Source organism: Thamnophis elegans, chromosome 10 (assembly GCF_009769535.1).
Source record: "Thamnophis elegans isolate rThaEle1 chromosome 10, rThaEle1.pri, whole genome shotgun sequence".
NCBI lineage: Eukaryota > Metazoa > Chordata > Lepidosauria > Squamata > Colubridae > Thamnophis > Thamnophis elegans.
Window position 1 is genome coordinate 56969249 of NC_045550.1, and position 27586 is coordinate 56996834.

The 27586-nt window shown below is 39.2% G+C and overlaps 1 protein-coding gene across 1 annotated transcript in view; it reads left to right on the forward strand.

The window, feature by feature from the left end:
- The window catches only part of NLGN1 (neuroligin 1), a 545726-nt gene that overhangs the window by 358751 nt on the left and 159389 nt on the right, over window positions 1–27586 (forward strand).

The window sequence follows — 27586 nt, forward strand, 5'->3', positions numbered from 1 at the left end:
AAATTCCAGACACAAATATTGCAAATTTGAACAGTTTTTTCCTCAAAACTATCACACAATTTGTTCTAAGTAAAAGTGCAAAAATAGCATTCATTGTGGATGATTGTAAATTGGTTTGGCTGAGTTTCCATAAATATTGTTTATTGTTCAAAAATAGCATTAACAATAATTGCATCTCCAACTAATTTGATTTTAGACAGGGCTATTACAATCACTTTTTAATGAATTTCAGTGTGAATTAAAATCATTTTTTTAATGAATTAATTCACTTGGAGACCTAGTATTACAAACACACTCAAATACGGTATCTCCTATGTTGGTACATTAAAATAAACACACACACTTGTGGACACATATTTTTGTAAAATCAAGTTTTTCAAAACTTTTTTCACTTCATGGCTGGCAGGGGAATTCTGGGAGTTGAAGTCCACAAATGGCTAAAGATGAGAAACACTACTTTAACTTGTTGTCTATCGCTATGTGATTGATGAACTCTCAAAGCTTCAAAACCTAAGCTTATGATGATCCCATCATTTCCACTGTTTTAAATTATTCATGGGAAGGTAAAGGAAGTTTTAATGGTGGGTAGCAACAGGAGACAATTTCCACATTTTATTTTCAATCTCAGCTTAATGGCCAATTCCAAAATATTACAGGATTCTTCTCCTCGTACAGATTCAGTCAGTGGGTGTCAGTTAGCATTTGCATGCCACATAGTTCAGCATGGCACTCCAATTATTCAATGCTCAATCATGGTGTGTAATCATGATTTGTTCACCAAACTACCCAGACCTCTCAGAGTGATGCCTGAAATTAAACCTCTGCTGCTTGCATTCAGCTTATGAAAAATTGAAGGGCAGCCCCATTTCCACAAAACATGATAAGCACAAAACAAATTGCAAATTAATTTTAAATCCTCCTAACAGCACTTTATCAAGGCAAGGGAACTTTTGTTTGATTAAAAACAGCCATCCAGATTCATGTCTTTAATTAGTAACAAGCATGTCTTAATGTTTGCTGATTGACCATCAAAATCATCCTATGTCCTAATTCCGGACCTACAGTACTTCAGGTTGGAGTTAAGAAATCACAATATGTAGAAATGGCACTTGCCCATTTAACTTGCAAATTCAATGTGTATTAGTCAAATTTGCCTGGTTTTTTCCCCCTGCCCCCCCGGACTCATGCATAAAATGAAGAATAATTATGGAACTGATATGGTGTTCAACCTAAATTTGCCTAATCTGGGGGAGGCCATTTTTTGCTCAGGGGGTGGGGTGGAGTTTTGTTTTTTGCATACGAGCGGGAGTGACACACACATGCACTGCGGGGGCGCATTGCATTATGGGTGTGGGCACACACACACATGCGCATGCACACAATTTCAGCATGTGAGGACAAAAAGTTTAGCTTTCACTGTCCTAGTTCACAACCTTATCAATGTACCTCATTGGCTTCTATGCAAAATCTTAAGAACTTATGGAAGAGATGTCAACAAAAGACCATAGTTATGATGGCAACCATACCCAAGAAAACTTACTGTTTCTGGGCTTCTGATATTTGAAATAAGTATGAACTTTCAGGCTGACCTATCAGAATCTCCTGGTAGCCAAAAGGCCATAGCAAACCTAATTATTCTAAACCCTGTTAATTGATTTGCTTCTTTCAAACGTCTTGATTTTATTGGATCTTTAAACTCCATTGGGCAAAACTGTTTATATGTCCATTCAATTTGTACGTCTCTCCATCTCAACAAGTGACTCTGGGCGATGAGCTGCAAGAATTCTGCTACTGTTTTGAAACAATTGTTAAATACTATAAATTGCACTAAAATCAACTTAGTTGTCAATGGGTTCAACTTTTTAAAATGAAATGTAAGTCTTCCTCCCTAATGTTTGCTCTGGTTTAATAAAATATCCTCAGGGTGAGCTAGACATCTAGTGTCGACATAGAAATATCTGTGCAACCCTATTGGCAGTAGCATGGTTTTTATTGGCCATTTTTCAGCTTCCCAAGATCACTTACAGCCCTGGTGTTCCCAAGCCCTGCGTAGTTCCTGAGCACAAAGAAGATGAACCTGGTCACCAGGTTAAGATTTTGAAATAAGAAACATGATATTTGAAGATAACTTTATGTAAATGTCCTCCTTTGCACTTTGCTATTCATTTTCTATTTCTCATTCCCAAGTTGCTTCTCTCCATCATCATCTCATTCATCCATATGTAAGGTTTTCCTTCTTTCCTTCCTTCCTTCCTTCCTTCCTTCCTTCCTTCCTTTCTGTTTGTGTAAACTTTGGCAGCAAATACTAAATAATATAATCTAGTAATTCAGTTTTAGACATTCAGGCTTTGAAAGTCCATTTGCTAGAAAGTAATCTATTCCTGTCTGCCTATATCTGCTATCTATCTACTGGCTCAGGATTTACTGGCTGGATGCCCTTCCTGACACCATATGGAGTTCACAGCAAATATTTTTTTATTCGCATCTAGTAGAGAAATACCCGGTGCTACCTAGGACTGAATTCTCAACTTTCTGAGTGGGAGGGAAGAGTCCTTACCACTAGGCCACCAAGCCATTCTGCTTGTGTGTGTGTGTCTGTGTCTGTGTCTGTGTCTGTGTGTGTTTATTGTTTAGGGAACCTAGCATCTATATAGTTGAAAGACAAAATCTAAACCTTCCTTTCTTCCTTCCTACATTCAGTCTTCTAATCTTACCACTTAATTGATTCTACTTAATACATAATACTGGAAGCCAGAAATGAGTCCTCCCACCATTTCCTTAGTTTTTAAAAATAGAAATGAGGTCTGATCATTTTGATATTTATTTATTGTGATGATTTATTTATTACATTTATATTCTGCCCATTTTACTATTTTAAGTGATTGTAAAAGAAACTACTGAATAAAGTATTCAAACAAATCAATGCATGTGGATGCAAAACAAAATAGTAAGCAAAGGATTAATGAAATAACCTCTGTAATCTGTAAACGTGCATACAATAGAATTAACAGAGGCAACCCCATTAATAATGAGTTATATTGCTCCATCAATTACCTGTCTCAGTTTGCCACTGAAGAATGGAATCTAATAAATTCTATTTCCTATTGTTCTAGAGTGTTCACCATTCATTCACAGGGAGGTTTTAATTTACAGGGATGCAAAACTATATTGGACCCATTTATTGAAGGAAAGGCAATGGGAGAGACAGACATATTTTTTAAAAAAAACTTCAGGCAAATAATCATAAAAACCAATATCAAGAATTGTCCTTGATCCTTGAAATTTTGACTTTTATTTTAGATTAACAGGTTCCAAGGAGCAAATATATACATCATGAAACACAAAATGGCTATGCTATGCACTTTAATCACTCTTTGTTAGATATACTTTTCCCCCAGTTCTTTTTGAAAGCAGCAAAGTACAATAAACCTTTATGAAAAAGAGAGCTTCAGTCTTTTCTTCAATAAAACATTTATTTTTCACAATAACCCTTGCATCGTTAGATAGATGCAAAGACTTTCATGAGAAATGTCATGGTTTGTCCCACATCACAAGAACATAATAGTAAAATGTGGGCGATTTACACTTGTCTATCACTCTTCCCTTCCATCAATTTTAATGAATGCAAAGAAATATAACCTGAGAATTGGATGTTTGTTTTTTATGGGCCACTGTTGGGAAGAGCAAGGAAGGTGAAATGTAAACAAGTGTTGAAAAGTGCTGATTCAAGCCTCTTTTTTTTTTTTACACAAAAAGCATTGCCCTGTTTCCGTGTGTATTGTACTGTACACACAAATGCAAGAGGTAGATGTTGAACAATATTGTAATGCTCATTTCATCATTCTCATGTACTTCTCTGTCTCTGGAAATGTTTCTTAGTATTGACACAGTGGCTCAGTGGCTAAAGATGCTGAGCTTCTTGTCAACCAGAAAGGTCGGCAGTTCAAATCCCTAGCATCACATAACAGAGTCAGCTCCCATTACTTGTCCCAGCTTCTGCCAAGCTAGCAGTTCGAAAGCATGTAAAAATGCAAGTAGAAAAAATAGGAACTATCTTTGATGGGAAAGTAACAACGTTCAGTGCTTCATGCTGACCACATGACCATGGAGATGTCTTCGGACAGCGCTGGCTCTTTGGCTTTGAAACAGACATGAGCACTGCCCCCTAGAGTTGTGAACGACTAGTACATAGGTGCAAGGGGAACCTTTACCGTTACCTGTTGACACTGATCAGGAATATCATGAACCAAACATTCAATATTACTTCATCGTAAGATATTTGACATTGTCCTCCTTATCTGTTGTGTTGCCTCTACATTTTGGTCCTCCACACCATATAAATGTGACAGGAAACTATACACCTATTCATACGCATCCACAGCTTTCTTTAATTTAGGCAAATTTAGTTTCCGTACTAGTTCCCCCATTGAAATGCATCCTTCTCAACTTGCATAGCATTTGTATGGAATCCCATTCTACTGTGCCCCAAACAACTCAAATTAAATTAAGTTTGATATTAGTATCTTTTGACTCCACCATAAACAGTGTAAACATGTTAAACAGCAGGAGGTTTCCATACCCCAAATTCCTGAAACCTCTTGAACTCAGCAGGGGAGAAGAATTAGGTCAACATTACTGAAATTTTGTTTTCTTCTAATGTCCATAATAGCCATTCCACTTTTAGTAATCTCCTTTGATTTTCACTGTTTCTGTCCCATAAATTTCTGATATTTGATTTCATACTGCCATATAAAAATACATTAATGGATACAATTGTAATAGTGAGGCTAAAGAAAATTTGTTGTTAGTTGTGAAGTCGTGTCCAACTCATTGCAATCCCATGGACAACATTCCTCCAGGCCTTCCTGTCCTCTACCATTTTCTGGAGTCCATTTAAGCTCACTCCGACTGCTTTGGTGACTCCATCCAGCCACCTCATTCTCTGTCGTCCCCTTCTCAATCTTTCCCAGCATTGGGCTCTTCTCCAGTGAGTCCTTCCTTTTCATTAAGTGGCCAAAGTATTTGAGTTTCATCTTCAGGATCTGGCCTTCTAAAGAGCAATCAGGGTTGATCTCCTCTAGGAAAACTAGCAGAGATTTATTTACAAGTGAATGTATCATCTACTAGAATGCAATCTCTCAAGGTCAAAGTTTCAATGTTTATAACTATTGGTTCCATGGAAATGGCAACCATAAACATTTCTTTTGGCATAATAGAAAAAAAACTACTGCTTCTTCTCCTCCTCCTCCTCCTCCTCCTCCTCCTCCTCCTCCATTACAACTATTGCTGCATAATTACTCTAATTAAGGCTACTTAATTCAGGATTCAGTGTAATGCTAGAGTATGGGAAGATACCTATCTGACCTTGGCTGAGTCATCGTAAAGAGTCATCTTAAGGCTGGAAATTGAAATTCAAAGAAAACAAAGATGTGTTATGGACAAATGTTAACTATTCTATAAGAAGACTATTGTTTTCTCAACTTAATGGGTTTTCCTCTCACCAAGTGTGGCTACATCTAGTTTGATGCTATAATTTTAGATTCTTAATTGGAAAATCAATACCAGGTATACCAGTCAGGGATATAACAAAGTATACTTGTAGTTCTACTTTTTATCTCCAGTGTTGAACAGAACACTTTGATACCCTAGTGTTCAGATAAGTTCACTTTTAAATAAGTACCAAGCTGTATTTATTTTTTAGGAATGCCAGTGAGACAACAAAGCTTTCTTCCTCTTTCCCTCCCTCCCTCCTTCCTTCTTTCCTTCCTTCCTTCCATCCTCCCTCCCTTGAACCTGGCAGTTACCATGAACAAGTATGATCATACTCTTGATCATCATATTGTGCATGTCCCTAATAAACAATATCCAATTAGGTGTTTCAATCTAAGAGTTGTGGTGGCACAGTAGATAGAATGTAGTACTCCAGGCTAATGCTTCCCACTGCCAGGAGTTCGATCCTGATCAGCTGAAAGTTAACTCAGCCTTCCATCCTCTGAAACTGGTAAAATGAAAACCAGATTATTGGGGGTAATATGCTGACTCTTTAAAATACTTAGAAAGGACTGAAAAGCTCTATGGAGTGATATACAAGTCTAAGTGTTATTACTATTGCTAAATCTAGAGTTAAGAGCATCAAAATGAACAACTATTTATTCATATGAAGCAGGAATTTAGTTCTTGCTGAACCATAAATCATGCCCATTTTTTCTTCAACACATGTTAGCAAAATTTATTCTTCAGGAGAAATATATATTTTTAAGACTTTTCTGTTTTATGAAGTGCAACGTGGAAAGAAGAGATAAAGGAAATATTTTAGCTAATTCTCAGTAGTATATAAAGCTTTCTCCATAAACAATCTTTTTTTAAAAAAATCAGTCTGTAATCTACATATCTACAGTGCCCACCTAATTAGCTTGCTATTTATTTACTGGCTATGCTTAGCTATGTGCTCCATTGCACATTGCTTATATTTCACACATAGTCCAAACTTAGAATGACAGCAAAGCACTTCTATTTTCCTGTTATATCCCAAGCTGCCCATCAAATACATTGCAAAGAATGCATATAGAGGGTACCTAACTGAATTCAGTCTTTCATGCTATTCGTAGACCTTGAGGCAGAAAATCCATATTGTAAAAAGAGGTTACCATGTATTGGACATATTGTTGTCCCTCAAGGAAAGAAGAGAAAGCTGTGTAAAGGTAGAGGATTCCTTTTGTGGGCTGTCTGCCACCAGCCCCTCTGACAGCTGAATCAGATGAGGAGGTGGCTTGGGAGTTAGAGCCAGCATCAAGGCAATCTGAGAGTTCCGAAGAGGAAGAGGGAATGAAGCTGGCAGAGAGAGAGGGGGGGGGAGGCAGAGGCAGAGCCTGGGCCGTCCATCAGCCCTCAGATGGACAGTCAACAGCTCCCAGGTCTGGAGGTGGCTGATGAGGAAGAGGATGAACAGTTGGGTCCAGTTCCTGATGTGCAGAAGGCAGAGGAGAGGACAGCTGTGGAAATCTATGGGCCAGTCCTTGGGACAGAAGAGCCACTGTTGCTAGTGAAGCCCCACCCTAGCTCTAGGGATAAAACAAAGGGGCAGAGATGAATAGGTTTGGCAGACAACTATTCATTCCCCTGCTGGCGCTCCTAATAAAGGGAACATTTGTTTAATTACAGAGGGTACATCATGTTTGGGAGCTGGGTCAGAACAATTCCTCCCCTGCTCCAGACTCAGGAACATGAGCCAGACACCCTCCCTTTCTTAATTTTTAAGGAAAAAGTTGGCATTCTATTAAATGCTAGCTTCCAACATCATCTCCCCCCCCCAGGTATATTTTTGGCCCTCTATGTGCCTTATCAACTTTTAAAGAAAGAAAGGAAGAGTGGTGGATGGATGCAATCTATTATCCAGATAAGTAATATACCCATTGCCGAGCAAAAGGATAAAGGGAAGATAGTAGATAGAAGGAAGCAGAGCGAGATCATATGTGAAATGGATCAGCAAGAAAGACTGGCTGATAGCTTTCTGATAAAGTGGTGTTTTTTAGCTCTTTATGACCATTATAGCTGTCATATTGGAAATAGTAGCCCTCAACAACACATCCAAGTGCCCACAATTTGAAATACGCCAGATAAATTCCAGATGTGCTCACCAGTCCAAAATGTCTGGATAGCTCTACTGAGCTATAGTCTTACTGTTAAAAAAGGGGGCACATTGGAGGGCTACCTTCTCTCCCTTGCTTCATTTTAAATGTCATAATCTGTCATCTTCACATAAGGTAAAGGTTCCCCATGCACATATGTGCTAGTCGTTCCTGGCTCTAGGGGGTAGTGCTCAATTCCATTTCAAAGCCAAAGAGCCAGCGCGGTCCAAAGACGTCTCCGTGGTCATGGGGCCGGCATGACTAAACACTGAAAGCACACAGAACACTGTTACCTTCCCACCAAATGTGGTCCCTGTTTTTCTACTTGCATTTTTACATGCTTTCGAACTGCTAGGTTGGCAAAAACTGGGACAAGTAACAGGAGCTCATTCCATTACACAGTGCTAGGAATTCAAACTGCTGACCTTTCTGGTCAACAAGCTCAGTATCTTAGTCACTGAGCCACCCATCTTCACATAGGGTATCCCATTTCATTGTGTGCGAGATTCAAAGAATATACACCAGCAGGAAGCAAAAGTGCATATGGAATTAGGAAAGAGCTAATGGAAGAGTGATTTTGTAGAATTTAATTTCACTAAGCTTTTTCACTTTTGTGTATTTCAGAAAGACTAGTCTCTATATGATTTTTTTCTCCCTAAAAAGATTTTGGTATGTACTTTTCCTAAATATGTCAATAGGATACATTTAAGGGAAAAATGCAAATCACTTTTAAATTATTGGAAAACTGCAGAGTATGCCACACATCTTCCTTCCGTTTCTCCACTGCTTTTGAAGGCTGCTTCGTATAAATATTCAGATATCATAAATTTTACATCAATTTCTAACAGCAGCGAGGGGTAAAAAAAGGACAAAGATACTCTACATCAAGCTGGATTTTAGGAAACTAAATTTTGTTCGAAGAAGTGCTGTTTCAAGAAGCAGATCATGGTCTTCTTGCGATTTTGTGAACCTCCAAATGTTCCTGAACTACAACACAGTCCCCTCTGTTGACTAGACACTCATAAAACTTAGAAGTTTCAATTGCACCATTGTGGCTTCTCTTTTGCCTTTTAAAACAACCACACACCCCACACGCATATGTTTGTCTGGCTATTTCACTGCTGAGAAACATAATCCAAGGAGGAAGCTGATGAAGAAGGCAGCTACCAAATTCTTTAAATGGGATCACCAATCTGGAAATTCCTACTCTGGCTGGGCCCACCACAAGGAGTTAATCCAATAATATTAAAATTAAAATGTCAATACAATGGCAAGTTGCACAGAATGGATCAGCTTTCCATCCAGATTTCCACCCATTTGGTGATGACATCATTAGGCAGATAGTATCAAGCATGCCCTATGTGCCAAATGACATTGATAGTGGAGTGGCAGAAATAATGTTCCCTCTGTAAAGATGTAAACATGGGTGAATATGTTATCATGCAAATGATGTTGAATGATGTCAGTTGATGCAAAGGATGGAAGTTGCATCATCTGCAGAATGATGTCATTGTGTGAAGGACATACTGTACATCACACCAGTGATCTATGTTTGCATTAATGGACATTCCTAAATAACCAACACCAGCTCACCATATTTAAAGGATGTGTCTTTGTCTCTGTACCTCTACACCTGATCGGAACTGGATGGTGGAACTGCCAGCATGGCAGTGGGAGATTGGACCATGTGATGAATTTGTGGCTGTGGGAGCAAGATCTTGAACTTTTAACTAGATGGGGAAAACTTGGAAGCTTTCAGATTCGGGTTTTCCCAGATGTGCCAACATGTCTGTCTTAATAAATTGGAACTTTAAGCAATATTTTGCCTTGGACTCTGATTTAATTTTGGATGCTATTTGGAATCGTGACATTAACCCACATCTCCCATTTTCCCACAATAGAAAAAGGCATAGTAGAATAATAGAAAGTGTGGTAGGCCAAAGATCCAAAAGAAAACTGCAGGCCTGACACAAGGCTTCACTTCATGTAAATCTTCAAATAATGTAGGACTCAAAGAGTCAAAGCAATGCTTCCCAATTCCTTATTAACATCTGTAGCTTAAAATACAACTTTTTCCTTGTGATCCCATTTGGATTGTAGGCAGTGGTGGGATTCAGCCAGCGTGCACCACTGCAGAAGAACCAGTTGTTAACTTTCGGAGTAGTTTGTTGAACTGGTTGTTGGGAGAAGTCATTAGGTCAGAGAACCGGTTGTTAAATTATTTGAATCCCACTAGAGTAGAGGTCCTAAGGACAAACACCTCTGCCCTCCTGAATGGTCACTTCATTTCTGAAATGTTCTAGTTATAACTGGTTTATTTGTTTGTTTTGGCTTAATTGATGCTCTTGGTTGTTTCTGTCATTTTTACTGCTCTGCATCCCTCACATCATCACCTTCCTTTGTTGAATTTTAAATGATTCTCCTTTTTGCTTGATTTTAACAATCCAATGCAGGCTATTATACAAATGAATGTTTCTGGTACATATATCCCTTCTCTGTGTTGCAAATCATATCAAAGGGCCAATCTATGACAATGCTTCAGTTTTTTTACTACTAGAGTGGTTGAAGGAATGCAGGGTGGCTTGCATCAATTTGCCTCAAAGAAAGAGTAGTTAGTTTCTTTCTTTGAGCTGCAAATTTAAGGTGCCCTGAATTTGAGAAAGGAAGGCGGGGTGCAAATGTTTTATGCATGGGGATTATGCCATTTGCTTCTGGCACCTGGCAAGCAAAGTCTGAGAATGAAAAGCCACAGGAAGTGCTTTTGCTTCAGCAATTCCCATGTAAGCATATGAATTTCACAATTTCTTTTTACTCCTAACGTCAGACTCGGAGACTTGCATAATGAGCCCTGTCAAATTTACACGGAGGCATGTTTTATTCAGCATGATGACCTAGAAATTCTTCTATTATTTCTAACACCAAATGCAGAGTTGGAAAAACTTTTTGCCATTTTTTTGGGGGGGAAGAGAATATGTGTCTGTGTGTTTTTGTGCATGTGTAAAGAGAAAGAGAGGAGAGAGAGAGAAAGAGACAGACAGAGAGAGACAGACAGACAGACAGAAGATAGATAGAGGGAGGGAGGGAGGGAGGGGGAGAGAGAGAGAGAGATGCTAAAAGTCAACCTCTCTCTTGTTGGCATTGCTGTGCTGCTATAATTGCTGTAATCATTGTTGTTGCCTCTTCTATTATCGTAGAAATATTCCTGGCTTGTAAATAAACATTGGAGCAATTACTGTACAGTACTCTAAATCCAGCCTCCATAGTATACGGCATATTTTGAAAACTTAACAAATCCATTGCTATTCAATGTGACCGCTGCCCCTGCTCTATATCCTTTTTCACAGCCACTTCCGCTTTGAAGGACAAAGCACTACTGCCAGCCCCATCACTGCCACCACACTGTGCCACAATCTACCAAACATCTGATGGCACACAAGAAAATGCTTTGTAGCCCACAAATAAGTTTAAGGTTTTAATTTGGCCCGAGCACTCTATGGGTTGCACAAACCTGCAGTCTAACCTTTAGCAACCCTTAGCAACAATATTGATTGGGGATGAGTAGAATTGCAATTCTATATCATCCAAATTTTACCTACTCCTATTCCATGTTCTAAATCAATAGCAGGTAAACATTTGATTGCCAAGAATACTCTTCAAATTTGTGGTGTGTGTGGTGGGAAGTGCAAACAGGGAGGAGGGATGTCTTACATATGGGAAGGTATTGTACAGAGATCTGTTTATGTTTTTCACTGATCTATCTATTTTAAATCTTCGGTTGTAAATAAGTGTTTTTCTGGTGAGTCCAGGGCAACCTGGTCTACCAAATATGGGACACAGCGGACTGCTTCCACTTTCACCTTTCAGCCCCAATCCAGGAGCTTCACAGGCAGTCATTTTTGCGACAAACTAATTTTGTGTTGAATTTATATTTTACCGACAAAGAAATAAAGAGAGACTAGTATAGGTCTATTTCAAGCTATTTAGGGTATGACTAGCTGATGAGAGCTAAATAGCTTGAAATAGATCTATAGTGGTCTCTCTTTAGGTACGCGATGGCTCAGTGACTAAGGCCGCTGAGCTTGTCAATAAGAAAGGTTGGCAGGTCGGCGGTTCAAATCCCTAGCACCGCATAACGGAGTGAGCTCCCATTACTTGTCCCATATTCTGCCAACCTAGCAGTTTGAAAGCATGTAAAAATGCAAGTAGAAAAATAGGGACCACCTTTGGTGGGGAAGGTAACAGCGTTCCCTGAACCTTTGGCATTTAGTCATGCCAGCCACATGACCACGGAGACATCTTCGGACAGCGCTGGCCCTTCAGCTTTGAAACAGAGATGAGCACCACCCCCTAGAATCAGGAACGACTAGCACATATGTGCGAGGGAATCCTTTACCTTCACCTTTAGTCTCCCTTTATTTGTTTGTCGGTAAAATATAAATTCAACCTCTTAAGTTGTAGTTTTGGTTCTCTTCCCCCCCACCTCAAAATGTGAAAAATAGGCTGTCAATTTTCCATAGTCATAGTCAGTGGAGAATTTTAAACCTGCCCCATCCCCCCATGCCCCCCCCCCAAGAATCCCATGGTCCACAAGCACTTCTACCTCCACAGGTTGCTGGTCTCTGCTTTGAATTATTCTAATTCTGAGAGATTTGGGGAAAGTTAGGAAAGTAATCTTAGACATAAGCAACAACAAATGGGACAGGAGATCATTAGGAGGTGATCTCATAACACGAGCTCAATCTGGGCTGCCAAATGCCAAGGAAGACATGTTTCAGTTGTTCAAAAACTATTCCAGCTTAATGAGCTTGCTAATAAATTGAACCAGGAGTTCCTATCTCAGTTTCCAAGATCCTGTACTTTACTTCTACTCCTTGCATTAAAAATACATTAAAGAAGTCTGTGTAATTCTTCCTCCCTTCCGTGTTTGTGCTCTGATTTCAGGAACTTCGCCATAAGCAGCACTTGAAAGTTTATTACAGCTGAAGTTATTGAGACCTTTGCAATAAGCTGTGATTATTTGTTTGTTTGTTTGTTTGTTTGTTACACTTATATGCTGCTCATTTCACTATCAAGTGACTCTGGGCAGTTGACAAGATAAAAAATGATAATGTAAAACATTAAAATGATAAATATTAACATTACAAATTAACAAAAATTAGTTAAGGCAGAAACCAATGTAGGGTGGAGGCGGGGGGGTGTCTTCTTTTAATTCACTACACACTTCCAGTATGCAATGCCCTCATTAAAGCCCCAGGCCAATTGGCAGGACCAGATTTTAAGGTCTTCTCCTGAACCTCACCATCCAGAATTTCTTGACTGATGGGGTCCTAGCATGCCCCTTCTGCCAGCATGAATAAGGTGGGCCAATCCCCGCCAGCTAGAATTTTATTTGCACACCACTGCAAGAGCTAGAGAGAATGTAATTAAAAATACTACAACGTGCAGAAATGGACAGATTAACACTTAAAAATAAAAGTCAGGGAAGACACTGAATACTTCTTAATATGGAATTTGTTCCATCAATGGCTATCGAGCAGAAACAAAAGTTAGATTTTTAAAAATTCAAGAGAATGACTAATTTTTTTAAAACTGGTTTACTAAAAGGATAAGTAAGCACTATTGGCACTATATGTTTATTATCAATGTTATGATGAGATGTTATTGTCATCATAGATGACTACTGATGTTGTGAATGCTATCGCTATTATTATGATAATTATTACTCAAAATAACTATACCCAGAAAACACACAGTTTATATAGATTTTTTTTCTCTTTCTATAAAAATAAATAAATAAATAAAAGAATAAAGTGGGCCAATTCCAATGGGGTTATAGCAGGGGTGAAATTCAGCAAGACAAGTTCTGGAGAACCGGTAGTAGAAATTTTGAGTAGTTTAGAGAACTGGCAAATACCACATCTGGCGGAGTGGGTGGGAATGGAGATTTTGCAATATCCTTCCCCCAGGAGTGGGGAAGGAATGGGGATTTTGCAGGGTCCTTCCCCTGGAGTGGGGTGGGAATAGAAATTTTGCAGTATCATTTCCCTGCCATGCCCACCAAGCGATGGCCACAGAACCCGTAGTAAAAAAAAATGAATTTCACCACTGGGTTATACAGTAGGCCCAAGCAACCTGGACCAATGCCATAAATGATTTTAAAGGTGATAACCAGCACCTTAAATTGGACTCCGAAACAAACTAACATCCAACGCAGCTCACAAAACAGAGGTTTACAGGGGCTACCCTAGGGACCCCGAGAATATGCACAGCTGCATTTTGTCACCTGTAGCTTCCAAGTACTCTTCAAAAATAGCCCCCTGTGTTGCAGTAGTTCAGAGGTGAGATAACCAGGCCTGAGGGACTGAGCGTAGGGATTCACAATCGAGGAAAAGGCACAACTAGATTATATCAAAGATGGTCAGTCTTTCTCAGCCCTAGGAAGGATACAATGGCAAACCACTTTTGAAAAACCTTGCCAAGAAAATTGCAGGGGGTTATTGCCAGTGAGTTTCCGGGAGTCAAAAAGTCAACTCAAAACCAATCTCCCCCAAAGTATCATTGCTTTACTTAGAGAACCCTACTGATTACCCACAATATTTTCCCTTTTGAACACCTTGTGGATTGTGACCACTTACTCATTAGTAACAGATATTTCACATAACTATTGGAAATATCTCATTGCTGAGTGCCATCTCAACATTGATGATGATGATATCTATTCAGTCATGCCTGAGTCTTGTCAATTCTATGGGCCAGGTCTTTCCATGTCTTGCACCACTTCTTCTATGCTTTGGCTGGTGTCAATTTTGACAATGTCCAGCCACTGTGTTCTTTGACAGCCTAGTTTCCTTTCATAGCTAGCTCTTCCAAAACACAATTCCTTTCTCCTGTGCATTCCCCCACATGTCATGGCTAAAAGAAGTTTCTAATCTTAACATTAGAAACATACAATTGTGTGTAATGGTGGTTTTGTCAGTACTTGGAGTGTCCCATGATTTTACGTTTATAGCATACTCACTTTTGTTGCCAGCAGTTTAGACATTAGTGGCTGTGTGTTCTATTATTTTGAGGGGACAGCACATTTACACTGTTATACAAGCTGTATACTCACTACTTTAAATTGTAACCAAGTGTCATTTCTTCAGTGTTGTCACATGAAAAGATATTCTTCAATATTTACAAAATGTGATATACTGTATTGGCTGGTGCAGCAAGTCTTAGCTTTGTTTAATTGTGTTATATAAAACAATTGAAGGATACAGCCTTAGTATTTTGTGTTATCTATACTTTTTTCATCTCTCACCACCAGTGAAAATCTGCAGTTACCTTAATTATGCTCTTGTAGAAATATTGCTTGAAATAACTTGATAGAGACACAAATATTTTGACTATTCTTATTACACACAAATGTGTGTTGATGCTGCAACCTATGCAAATTGGAACTCTTGGAGTAAGAAAGGAGAGGAGTGAATTTCAAAGCGAAAATAAAGAGTTAAAAGGGGGGGGAAAAATGAAAACTGTAAAATTAAATTCTCCCTGTAGTTGCATGCATTCAAAATCAACACACATCCTTGGTGTGTGGCTCTTTGATCCCCGGGATAGCTATAATAAAATATTCAAGCACAAATTTGATAATTTTTAATAAGCTACTATTAAGACATATTCTATATTGTAAGAGATGGCGCCCACAGAGGGGGAGCTGGTGCAATGAATTACAGTGCAGTGACAGTTTCCTGGAAAAGAAGAAGCATATTCCAGAAAGCGATGGGGGAAAAGAGACAGCATAACCTGGAGCTGAATTGCAAACAGAGGAAGAGAATTTAGATAGCCTCCTTAGAACACTGATGAGTAAACTTTTTCTTTTTTTAATAATTTTATTATTTTTGAACAGACACAAACGAACAAGACACAACAAACACCATAAAAACATAATCCATTACAAATTATAAAAAAGTGTGTCAATTGGTTACAAAGAACTTTTATGCATCCCTTCCACTTTCACCACCTAAAATCCATATAAAATTATATATTTTACATCAAATATATTTATATATATTACTATCATCATGCCTCATCTTTCATATGACTATAGTTGTTTTAACATCTCTTTATAACAAATATTCCAAAATTCAAAGCAAAACCACATAATGCCATTCCATTGTCTATTTTCAATATCATCCAACAACATTCTACCTTTGTGAAATGTTCTAAATAAAAATTAATTATGTTTGATAACAAAGTTTCTAAACCTCCTTTCTTAATCACTGTTTACAATTTATATCCAATTTCAATATTATAGGCTTTCATACATAACTAAGTTTCAAAACTTCCTTTCATGGTCACCATTTAAAATTTATACCAAATTTCCTCTTGTCGAACCAATATATATGTATGCATTATATCATTATCAATTATTTATCTAACTATACCCATGATCAATCCAATTTCAATATTATAAGCTTTCAAAAATAACAAAAATTGTAAACTTCTTTCATGGTCACCATTTAAAATTTATACAAAATTTTCTCTTGTCAAACCAATACATATGTATACATTATATCATTATCAATTATCTATCTAACTATATCCATTATCACTTTATTTTTAACATAATTCTCTAATTTTAATTATTTAGCTAGTATTTTGTTAATAGTTTTCATATCTCAACCTGTGTCTTTCCAGTATTAGTACAGTCTTATTTCTTTTGCCTTATGTGGGATTAATCTTCTGGTTATTTCATTAATCAACTTTGTGTGGACTTCTCTTCGCACCTTGTTGCTTGTTGCATGTCTTATAAATTCTCGAAACCCTCCATCAGCTTCTTTAATCAGCTTATCTTTGGTTATCAGTAGTGCTTTTGTCAAAGTTCCTCTCCCTAAATCCATCAATTCTTCTCTTTTTTCTCCTTTTATATCTTGAAATCTGGGGTAGTGTTGTGGCCCAGGAGGAGCCGTTGGAGCTGCCACCAGACTCTGACAGCGAGGGGCCCTATGAGTCAGCTCTGGAGGATGTGGAGGACCCTGGACAGGGTTCCGACTCCGAGCAGGGCGCAGAGAGGCTGGTTGGCCACCAGGAGGCACATGAGCCTTGGACCAGTGGGGAGGAGACAAGGGAGAGTGAGCCAGAAGCCAGTAATGAGTTGTTCCTGGATGCACGCCTTCAAAGAGCTAATAGGTGTCAGGAACAATTACGCAATTACAGGAGGTGATTGCACTCAGCTGGTGGTCATTAGGCTCCTCTCCAGACTATAAAAAGCTACTTGTGCACATGCCCCTCTGTGCAGAAGTTATCACAGAATCGAATGTTGGAGAACTTTGTGTGAGCTTGGCAGGCTGGATTGCTGCAAAGCCTTATCTGTGTTTATTGCTGCCCAAGTTTGTCTGTGCTGGGTTGCTGCCAAGGACCTGTTTGTCTGTTAATTAAATGCCGTAATTTATCTCTGGCTCGGAGTGTGCTTTGGTGTGGAACGAGGGGGGTCGGAACAGGTAGAGCTCCTTTCCATCTCTCTTCCCTTTCCATGTTTCATTCTTTCCATTTCCAACCACATTCAGATCACTGTCAATATCTACAGTTATCTTGCCTCTTTGTTCATTTTTCCCTTGGGTTTTTGAGACTCTAACCTCCACTTTTTCCATTAGCTGGCTATCTTCAATTTCATCAAATTTTGCTATATTACCATCTATATTTTCCAATTTCTTCTCGATTCTCTCTGATGTTTCTAATAATTTTTGAATTTCAAGCATAATCTGTTGTAATATTATGGTTTCTTCTTGGTATTGTGTCATTGCCCAATTTATAAACACTGCCACTCTAGTTGGAAAACAAAGCTTTGTTTTTCACTTCTCTCTTGCTGCCAAAGAGACATCCAAAGGGCACCTGCATAAACAACCCATCTTATCTCTTTGCAAGCTAAAACCTTTGAAGTGCAAGGTCAAAATGATCAAAGAAAAGAGAGAGAAAAATATTTCCAGAACTCAGCCTCCAACCTCCAAGTGGCAGTGTAACTTCTTTTCCCTCTGATGTTACTGCTCTCTTTATATTCCTTTTATATCCTTTTTATATTCCAAGCTTAAAAGAAACAAGGCTCTTAAATGGAACAAAAGAAAAAGAAAAAGAAACCCATCCAAGCCAGTATTGTGAAAATAAAAAAAAAAAAGATTTAATCCATAGGTTTAAAAAAAGTAGTAGAAGAAAAGCCAATACTTTCACTTTAAAAAGTAGGAAGTGTCTGCAAAACGTCCATCCATAGAAGACAATTTAAAAAAGGATAACACACTGTCCAAAATAGCTTAAATTCACCGCTTATTTTCTTTTCTTTACAAGTTTAATTTGGTTTTAATCTTTTTTGGGCAGTCTCTTTTGTAAAAATAAAATTTCTTCACCAGATGGACACACTTTCTCTTTTCGCTTTCCTCCAGTTGCAGAGCTGTCCCGACTTCAGCAGCTTGGGGCTGCACTTCTATTGCTGGCTAGAAGAGATTCTCTTGGATCAATCAGGGACTTTGCAATGTCCCTGAGATCGGCAAGACATACTCCTCCCTGTCACCGTCTCTTTGGGACGGTTTAGGTCCAGATGAACCATCCAGCGGTAAAAGTATCGGCGCTCTGAGATCACACGTCCGTTTCATCGCAACGTCAGCTCCTCCTTCTCATGACTAACCTTTTTCTAAAGGCCTACCAAAATTGTGTGTGCATGTGCTATCGTCCGTGTGTGCCCCACCCACCTGCACATGTGCAGAGGGGAGTTTTCACCCTCCCTATACTCCGGAGGCTTTTCTGAAGCCTGGGGAAGATGAAAACGGCCTCCCTGGAGGCCCTCTGAAGGCAGAAATGGATTGTTTTTGAACTTCCGGTTGGCCCATTTGGGCCATTTTTCACTCTCCCCAGGCTTCAAGAAAGCCTCCGGAGCCTGGGGCGAGTGAAAAATGGGCTCACCAGGCCAACCAGAAGTTTGGAAATAATCCATTTCCACCTTCCAGAAGGCCTCCAGGGGAGCGTGGGAGGCCATTTCCACCTTCCCCAGGCTTCAGGAAAGCCTCTAGAGCCTGGGGTGTGCGAAAAACTGGTCCAGTGATCCAACAGGAAATGCAGGAATGAACTTCCGGTTGGCCCGTTGGGCCTGTTTTTCACCCTTTCTAAGCTCCAGAGACTTTCCTAAAGGGGAAAGTCTCCAGCTCAGTCCTCTGGAAGGCTGAAAATCAGCTGGGTGATCTGCACATGCGCACTGGAGTTGAGAGCTGCCGTGCTGGCAAATATGACTCCGCATGCCACCTGTGAACATAGGTTCGCCATCATGGCCCTAGAATCTGCCAGGGTACATCCATTCAGCTGAGAGTAAACCATAACAAGGGGTCCTTCGGGATTGAGCAGCATACAAATCTATTAAATATTAAATAATGGGTGGCATTGATGGGAGTTGGAAACCTGCTGCATTGGAAGGTGTCCTTCGTGTATGCGCATAGAGGGTCTATTTTCATTATCATCTCCCATTTATAGTGTTCCAACAATGCAATGGACTGCTATCTTAAATACTGCAGTGGAAGTTAGGAAGAAGCAGCATTCATTATCCTACGTTACATGTTCCTTTGAGTGATCCTGTTATTCCAATGGGCACATGTCAGGGGCTTGGCAGGGGGTTCAAAGAGTATCATTTGTATTGAAAATTCCTCGTTCTCTCTATGATCAACCTTCATCCTAACATTTCTATAAATACTGGCAGCAAAGGTAAAGTTCAAATAAAGGTAAATGTTTCTCTTTCAGAAATTACAATTCTGCCATAAAAGGAAGACATCCTAGGATCCTTGAAATCTTTGACCCTTGGGGTTGCAGCCTTAGTTGTGTATATGTATCTTAAAAAGCCCTGAAGGAAATAAAAAATACAAAGCAGATTACGTATTTCATTGTTATTATTATTTTATTGGGAGCATAATTGTCTGTTACTTCAGAGTGATAAGTAAGTGAAGGCTCAACAAATTAGCTCAGTGATTGACATGTATTTACTTACCATAAGCATTTTTTTGCTGATACAGAAAATCCAGGGATAAAGTTGCCGCCAGTTAGCTAATATTTTGTACCGCATGGTTTCTACGAACCATCTAGTTAGTTTCTAGCATATACACTGTGAACATATAAATTTAATGGCACAATATTGTTTCTGTGCGAGAGTGAGGGTTCAACTTTCTTTGTTAACCAAAGCCACATAACTGATATCTATCAGGTTTTCGAAAGATGCCCTAATTGATTCATGAGCCTCGAGCCAAGTTTCAAAAGAAAACCAGTCATTTATTAGGAGCAACATTTCGACAATACCTTATTGCAGTCAGATCTAAACCTCATTTGATTTACGGCTGCACTTTACCCCTATTCCTTCTTTCTCCTGAGTCTGTGTCATAAATCACATTCTCCAATGAGGTGCACCCCTCACAAGCCTGCTCTTGTAATCTGAGATTCAACTCTAGCCAAAGGTATGCATGGAATGTGCTCCCCCCCCTTTTCTCACCATGGCAACTTTATGAGTTGACAGTATCTTTGACAGGTGCTTTTCTGATTGCGTAGATCAGGGGTGGCAAACTCGATTTCATTTAGGGCTGCATCAGGGTTGTGTTTGACCTGGGGGGGGGGGGCAATGGGCATAGGCAGTTCAACATCACTCATGTTGTGGGACCTGTGGTTGCCCAAGCACTCTGCCAGCAAAAAACGGGCTCCAGAGCTCTGTTTTCAGCTGTGACAGCCTCTTGTAACCTTCTGCCAGCAAAAATAGAGCTCGGAAGGGCCACAATTTCACTGGCAGAGGCACCGCAGGCCAGTTCTTTGCTGTTTCCAGGGCGGTCCCATGGGCCAGATGTAATCATCCCGTGGGCCAGATATGGCCCACGGACTTTGATACCCCTGGTGTAGATGGATATGCCGAATTTTCACAGTAATGTTGGCAATAAATATAATTTATAATTGTATAATTGTTCCCTGCAACCCCACTCATGAGCATGTCTGCATGTTCAGATTCTTAACTTTGTGTTTTGAGATTTGTTCCCTAACAGTGCAGACAGGCTAATCCAATGGCAAGTTGGACAGTGAGAGGCAGTAAAACACTCCTGCAGAAACACACGTATCAAAAAGTGATTAAAATTGACTTGAACCTTCAACATCAAGAAATTCTATACTGCACACAAGAGGGGACAGGTGAGAGAGAAGAAGGGAAGGTTAATATATCTCAGGAAGTTGTTCTCAGTGGAAGGGTTTAAAGATAGGGAGGCAAAGCATTCTGCAATATTAGCTAGAAACACGATTTCTAGCAAACGTCGTGGCCTTTGATGTAGCCTTATGGAATTCACAGCACTTGGCTTTTTCACTTTCTCCAGGCTCATACTGGTACACATCACTGTTTTTGGATCCTGAGAAGCTTATCTCTGCCAGGGAGGGTTGCTGAGGGTTCACAGAGTGAAGAACAGAGGTGAGACCTGTAAAATACAAAGATATTGCAGAAGATGCTCCTGCTTAAACCCCCGCTATATTTTCTGCTCTGAGGAAGCAGGCGTGAAGAAGGGGAAAAACGGAGGCCAACATGATAGTAACTTACTCCTAGCCGACACTATATTAGGACTGATCATGAAATCAATGGTAGTTTCATTTTATTTATTCTTTAGATTTACAGCCCCTGCAAAATAAATCCTAAGTTTGAAACAAATTGGCCAGCTCTTATATTCACCAGAAAGTGCATCAACATCCTTCTTTTAAAGTAGCTGTTCCTTTCTCTTAAATTCTCTTGATCTCATTAATGGTGCCGTTTCTTTTCCAGGCAACTAAGTCATCAAAATTAAGGGCTCTTTCTAATTGGTTGGTTGCTAGCGCAGCTAGCACAGTAATTGATTGGCACCACAAGCACTTATGTACACAGAGCAGTAACAGTGTCAGGTTAAGGAAAACATATGGTGATTCTGCAATTGTGTGTGTTGGCATACTAGTTAAATCTAAAAGGGATTTAAACAGTAACTAATTTGATGTGTTAGATCAGGGGTGTCAAACTCGATTTCATTGAGGGCCGCATCAGGGTTGTGTTTGACCTGGGGGGTTAGGCATAGCCAAGATGGGCATGGCCAGATCAACATCACTTGTGTTGGGGGCAGCTGTGGTCGCCCAAGCACCCTGCCAGCAAAAATGAAGTTTGGTAGGCTGCGATGGCCTCCTGCAACCTTCTGCCAGTGAAAATGGAGCCCGGGAGGGCCACGCGAAGGAGGCACCATTGAGCTCCATTTTCGCTGGCAGAGGACCACAGGCTGGTCCTTCCGTTTCCAGGGCAGATTGGGTCCGTGGGCCTGACGTTTGCCACCCCTATTTTAGATGATAACCTTAGTTACAGGTAGTCCTTGACTTAGGACCACAACTGAACTCCAAATTTCTGTTGCTAGGTGAGACATGAGTTAAATCAGTTTTGCTCTATTTTATGACTTTTTTTGCCATAGTTGTTAAATGAATCACTGCAGGTGTTAAGGTAATCATTTGTTAAGTGAATCTAGCTTCCCCATTGACTTTGCTTGTCAGTAGATTGCAAAAGGGGATTACATGGCCTTAGGACACTGCAACCGTCATAAATATGAGTAAGTTGTCAACTGCCTGAATTTTGATCACATGGACCATGGGGGCGCTGAATTGGTCATAAGCATGAAAAATAGTCGTAAGTCACTCTTTTCAGTGCCGCTTGTAACTTTGAATGGTCATTAAATGAATTGTTGTAAATTTAGTAAATTTATAATACCTATACTGTATTATACTGTATTAGACACGGTGACTAAAGGGACCTGGTGGCTCAGTGGCTAAGACAATGAGCTTATCAATCAGAAAGGTTGGCATTTCGGTGGTTCAAATCCCTAGTGCCGTGTAATGAAGTGAGCTCCCGTTACTTGTCCCAGTTTCTGCCAACCTAGCTTTTCGAAAGCATGTAAAAATGGAAGTAGAAAAATAGGGGCCACATTGGTGGGAAGACAACAGCGTTCCATGTGCCTTCGGCGTTTAGCCATGCCGGCCACATGACCACGGAGACATCTTTGGACAGCACTGGCTCTTCCGCTTTGAAACGGAGATGAGCACCGCCCACTAGAGTCAGGAACGACTAGCACATATGTGCGAGGGGAACCTTTACCTTTATACTGTGTTACTAATTCTTGATTTATCTTTTATGTTTTACCACATCTTTACCGTTCAATAAACAGATAAGATAAATAGCTTTCAAAAGCAAATTTTAAGTAATGCAAAAAGGTATGATGTCATAGTAATGGGAACTTAGTTATGTTGACATCTGTCACAAGATAAATTCTGGCTTGCTAGTTCTTCTCTGCAAATTGTTGGCATGTTGCTGATATCCATCCACTTAAGGCACAAGGAGATCAGCTATCCTTGATGATACTGATCAAAAAGGAAAGAGCCGAGGAATTAGAAATAATAAGAGGAACAGGGGACGGGGAATGACTGTATAATGTGGGAGTTATTGTGTTAATGTAATTTCATATTAGCATAAAGGCTAGCATGGTGGCCTAGGGATGAGGATGCTCACCTCCCACTCAGAAGATTGAGAGTTCAATCCTAGGTAGTGGCAGATATTTCTCTCCGAAGGTGCAAAGAAAAAGTATCTACTACAGACTGCGTGGAGTCCGAAGGGCATCTGGCCAGCAAATGCCAGCTTCATCCAGTTGCACCAATGCTAAATTAAGGGATTACAGGATTGTAAAAAGGGAGTTTAAATTCATATTAGGATAGCTTTGGACTTCGGAAACATGGATTGTAATAAATTCAGTAAGCACTATTGCATGATAGGATAACTTAATTGGAGTTCAAGAAAGAGATGTTAAAAGCAGAAGTGTAAAATTCCAATGAAGAAAAAAATCAAGGGTAGCAGAAGAAACGATTATTACTATACATTAGATCTTGGGAATGCTGAAAACATATCTTCCGTTATGAATTTGACAAAGTATCATGTTGATTAGCAAGCTAATTAAGGAAGGTGTGGGTGACATGATAATTAAGTGGATGTAACAGGCTCAAAACTATATTTACTGGATGTTCAATATTTTCTTCATCAAAAATAAAATTAAGGAAGACCTTGGATCTAAATTTTCTACCCTTCAATCACTTGGGTGAAAAGATGGAGAAAATGCATATTTGCCTTTGCAGATTATACATTGAGTGATATAGTTAATATCTTAGGAAAAAAAATTCAAAATGTTCTCCATAATTTAGAGAAATAGACTGAAAATAATAAAGTGAAATTTAATGAAGACAATTACAAAGTATTTTACTTAGGAAATGAAAATCAAAGGAAGAAATACAGGAAAAGTAATAGTTGGTTTGGTAATGGTACTTGTAAAAACATCTTTAAGTAGTAATTGCCAACTGATTAAGAGCCAATCTTAGTGTGATCTTAAAGAGAAAAAGACAAAAATAGCCTTTAAGTTGCATAAATATAATTTTCAAATTGTTTGAAACGATTTAACAGGAAAAAAAAGTTTAACAATGCACCAATTGGTCATTTATTCCTCTTTACTGAATATATTCAAGAAGATGCTAGATTGTCACTGTTGCTGTCCAGCTGCTTTATGTTCTGATGAATATAACGTTGCCATGATCATCTGTTAATAAGGGGTACTTGGAGTTGTATTAAGTTCTTACTTGTATTACTAGTAATCAGAGATTGGTTGCTACTGGTTCGACCCGGTTTGGCTAAACCAGTAGTGGAAGTTAGACTTGGGTCGCAGAACCGGCAGCGCCCCAGGCCTGCCACACCCCCGAATCAGCCATTATGGATTTCAGTGATTGCGCATGTGCAGTGCACTGTAAATTGTTCCATTCGTACATGCAGAACAATTTACATTGAACAGCACATGCAAAGTGCGCAGGTTGCAAACCAGTAGTACAACCAGCAGCAGCCCACTCCTGCTAGTGATCATATCAGTGCATATTTTCTTCGGTGAATCTCCTTTCTGATCGCAGTAATAGTTACAGGTTCTTCTAAACTCTTTTGTTTTATGTCTCCAAAATATTCAATAGTCTTCAAAAGTCTTAGTGCTTTTAATGAGTGTTTCTGAATTGAGCCTTCTATCCCTATTAAGCATTCTTAGACCTCACTGAGCTGTTCTGGATTCCTTTAAAATTCTTTTCTTATATATTGTTCAGCTAATAGCTTTATTGAACCTACTTCTTTTGAACAGTGCCATTTAGAGGGATGAAACTCTACAATTGAAGAATTGGGATGTTTTGTTTAAGAAAGTGGCCTGAATTTTAAGAATACTATTCATTTCTGTCTAATAATATGAATTGTAATTGCACATTGACTCAGTGCACAGTTAGAAATGGGCTGTACTGGTCTACTCATTATCAGACCTTAATTTACTTAGGGACATAATTTTATCATGCCTGAATATATTCAAAACTAAAATATCTTATCACATTTCAAAAAATACATGTAAGAATTGTGAAACATCAGTGGAAAACTGGTGGCTTTATTAGCATAGATAGAACATGGAATTTCCTAATAATAACAGAATAACAGAGTTGGAAGGTATTTTGTAGGTCATCTAATCCAACTCCCTGCCCAAACAGGAGACCTGTTCTGTCCCCCCTTCTTCGCTCGTTAACAGAAGACAGGCAGGCAGACTTAAAAGGAACTAACTTTATCAGTCCTCGGCTCAAACTGGCTGCGAGCCCAAAATAAACATAAATAAAGTCTCAGGCATGAAGATAACAGAATGCAAAACAAATCTCTCTTACGGCAAAACCAGGTGTACAAAACGAAAGCAAAGCACTTTTCCAAGGGTCTCTTCGAATCAGGGTTACAGAAAGCAAATCACTTCTCCAAGTGTCTTTCACAAACAAACCACGACCGATGATCAATGAACGAATGAATGGAGGTTGACTGCTGCAACCAGGGCGTGGCACCATCCGTCCTTTTATCTCCAGAACCCCACTAACGAGCCCCAGCTGCATTGTTAATCTTGCATCCCGACTCAACTCACAGCAAACTTCTGCTGAGTCACAACACGACCCTACACCATTTCTGACAGGTGGCAGTTCAGTCTCTTCTTGAAAGCTTCCAGTGATGAAGCTTCCACAATTTCTGCAGGCAATTCCTGTTCCATTGGTTGATTGTTCTCACTACCAGAAAATTTCTCCTTAGTTCTAGGTTGTATCTCTCCTTGATCAATTTCCATCCATTATTCCTTGTCTGGCCTTCAGATACCTTGGAAAATAGCTTGACCCCACTCCTCTCTGTGGCAGCCCCTGAAATATTGGAACGCTGCTATCATGTTATTAATACAATTGAGCGAGTCCAGAGGTATTTCACAAGAAGTGTTCTCCACTCCTCTTCTCACAATAAAATACTTTATGCCACCAGGCTTCAAATTCTAGGCTTGGGCAACCTAGAACTACACCAACTAAGGTGTAACTTAAGTGTAGTGCACAAAATTGTCTGCTACAACATCCTACCTGTCAATGACTACTTCAGCTTCAACTGCAATAATACATGAGCAAAGAATAGATACAAACTCAAGGTAAACCACTCCAAACTCGATTGCAGAAAATATGACTCAGCAAAAGAGTGGTCAATGCCTGGAATGGGTTACCTGACAATGTTGTTACATCTTCAAACCCCCATAAATTTAACCTTAAACTGTCTAGTGTGGATCTCACTCCTTTCCTAAGAGGTCTGTAAGGGGGCATACATAAGCGCACCAACATGCCTACTGTCCCTGTCCTATTGTCCCCATTTATTTGTACCCACTTCCTGTGTTCATGTCCATGTTTATACTTATACCTGTTATCTCGTACATGTTTAACAAACTAAAGAAATAAAATAATAAATAAATAAATGTCACCCTTGGTCCTTTTCTTGACTAGATTAGCCATGCCCAGTTCATGTAATTGTTCTTTACATGTTTTAGCCCCTGGGCCTTTAGTCATCTTTGTTGCTTTTCTCTGCACTCTTTCTAGAGTCTCAACATCTTTTTTATAGTGTGGTGACCAAAACTGGATGCTTTATTCTAGGTGTGGTCTTACCAAGGATTTATAGAGTGGTATTAGTACCTCACATTATCTTGGCAACAATATGACAGTGGTTTGACATTGTCATCTCCCAAGACTTTTATTTTCAATCTGGTCTACAACTAGTGGTTTCCCCACTTAGATATGACATTTTCTGAAATCAACAAAGATCAACAGGATTCTTTCACCTAGATGGGCATTTCATACATGGCATCATCGAAAAACTATTTTCTCCCCGTTCTTTGCTATCCAGTTTCTAGAGAATGATATGTTGTCCGCTTTCATTCCATAAAAGTGAAGTTTTAGAGAAGCAGTGGTTGTATCATTAATTCTACACTGAACCATCACAGACAGTTTTCTGACAATCTTGGATATTTTTGTGTATTTCTTCCCTTGAAGAAGGATGTACAAAGACAGATCTATGTATGAATAAAGTGAATGAGTTATGTCAGTAACACTTTATCTTGGCTGTCAACCATAGATTGATGTTACAGGTGTGGAGCAATTGTCTATGCAATTGGCAACTTGATTAATCGCACAATTCAGGATAGATATAACAATATAGAAGTCTTCTTGAGATAATGGCATTTTGATTTGAAACAGACATTAGTAAACATTCCATAGCTGCGCCAGCTGCAAAATGAATTTGTAATCTTGACTATTTCATATAGAAACAATTCTTATTAATTTCACTACATTGCAAGGAACAAACCAGAGACATTTTGTAGATAAATATTTAGCAAATTACACAGTTTGCTTCTGGCACTTGCCTTTGTATCTTGTTCAGGATATGTGCCTTCGAGGTTAAAACCTGATACTCAGTTGAAAGAAACTTCCATGGATCTGAATATATGTGCAATATATTGTTGCTTTCTCATAGAATAGCACTGTTCTTTTCCCCCACTCAAAAATATTTAGCATGATTTCCA